The sequence below is a fragment of the Scyliorhinus canicula genome, chromosome 30 (genome assembly GCF_902713615.1).
Source record: "Scyliorhinus canicula chromosome 30, sScyCan1.1, whole genome shotgun sequence".
Classification (NCBI taxonomy): Eukaryota; Metazoa; Chordata; class Chondrichthyes; order Carcharhiniformes; family Scyliorhinidae; genus Scyliorhinus; species Scyliorhinus canicula.
The window spans coordinates 11941306-11943058 of NC_052175.1; the positions used below are offsets into that span (position 1 = coordinate 11941306).

At 57.6% G+C, this 1753-nt stretch overlaps 1 protein-coding gene across 1 annotated transcript in view; it reads right to left on the reverse strand.

Moving 5' to 3' along the window:
• Positions 1-542: 542 nt before the first annotated feature.
• LOC119958663 (uncharacterized protein PFB0765w-like) overlaps positions 543-1753 on the reverse strand; it is a 36754-nt gene continuing 35543 nt past the window's right edge. The window contains exon 5 of the mRNA XM_038787229.1: positions 543-1251. The gene's annotated coding sequence lies outside the window, so the exon portion shown is untranslated. The remainder of the gene's footprint in view (positions 1252-1753) is intronic.

Genomic DNA, 1753 nt, shown 5'->3' on the forward strand with positions numbered 1-1753 from the left:
AGTGCGGGGCAGCGCATGGCAAGATCCCACACGCTGGGCGAGCAGACTCGTCAGGTTTCCGAGGTATTGTTGTGCTGGGGGGGGGGGGGGGGGGGGGGGCGGGGGGAGGTGATAAATATCAGCTCAGTGCTGTGGGGAAGTGCTGATCTCTGCCGCTCCTTCCGGGAGCGATCGTTTGGGTTCCATCCATTTTAAACTCCGGGTGACGTGGAAGAAAACAAACCCACCCGCTTGCTTCTGAACGAAATCATCGCCGGATCAGCGCAAACCAGCGTCAAACGCCGAGCAGAGCTCAGTGGGGAAGAACGGCCAAGCAGGAGAAGGTCGGAAGCTGCCGGGGAAAGTGCAGAGGCTTGGCTGGGTGGAGAGCCGGCCGAGGGTTGGGAGGCCGGATAGTCTTTTTTTACAATTCGATAAATTTAGAGTACCCAATTCATTTTTGCCAATTAAGGGTCAATTTAACGCGGCCAATCCACCTAACCTGCGGGGGCGGGGGGGGGGGGGGGGGGGGGGGGTGCGAAACCCACGCAGACCACGGGGAGAATGTGCGAACTCCACACGGACAGTGACCCAGAGCCGGGATCGAACCCGGGACCTCGGCGCAGCGAGGCAGCAATGCTAACCACTGCGCCACCGTGCTGCTGGGTGGCCGGATAGGTTAGCGGGGCTGGAGGTGCAACGGGACTGCTGTCTCGTCAATGGTCGACTCTGAGCCGCGGAGCTCCTGTTTTGACTATAGCTCGGCCTCGTGGCCAATTACTGCGCCGCGTGACGGGGGGGGGGGGGGGGGCTGCATGGCAAGTGGACCCTTGCAGACGGCGGGGGGGAGGGGTGAGAGACTGCCCCCCCACCCCCCCCCTATGGCTGAGCCACGATGAGGTGGCTAATGGGAGGAGCCAGGTCTGAAGCACGGATAAATGATCGAAAGAACGAAATGCCACAAAGGTATCTGAAAACTGGGTTAGCTGGAGATAGGCCAGTCAATGTTTGGCACCCCATTGCTCTCCCCCCCCCTCCTCCTCCCACCACCACCGCGCAGGAAGAGAAAGAGAGAGAGAGAGAGAGGGACAGGAAAGGGTAGCGGTCACATTTGCCGGGACTGGCACACAGTGCGGCAGACCCGAAGGCCTTGGGCCTTATCCGCGGCCGCTCCGCCCGGTCTTCACCGCTCCGTCCCAAAAGTGGCCACAAATGAAGTCCTGGATCGGCGTGCCCGACGAGGCCCCGGGCCCACGGAACACCCGGCGGCGACTGGAAGGGAGACAGGGACACACACACACAAAGAAGTTAGATTCGGCCGCAGCAACGAGCATACCCGACGGGGTCGGGGAGATGTCTGAACAAGCGCAGAGTGGACACTTCCCAACTGCAGCCACCCCTCCTTGCCCTCAACCACCATGGGACACGTCAACTCCTGTGATAGGCAAAAGAAGAGAGAAGAAAATAACAAAAGGAAGGAAGAGGTTGCCTTTTTATACATCCCTTGCATGACATGCAGGGATTTCAGATATATTGTATTGTAGATATTTGGTGCTGTACGGGTTAATCGTCTGGGTTAGTGTTCGTGTGACTGCTGCGGTCATGTTTTTAAAGATTCCTGGTTTGAAAGACAACCAGACTTTGTGGCTGTAGATGTGCAATTAATGCATCGTAAAAGTTTGGGCTACATATATTGAGAGGGCTCCCTGCAGAGTAGATCATTAGAGACAGTTTGTTCACTTTAGCACGATGAGGTGACTAATGGGAGGAGCCA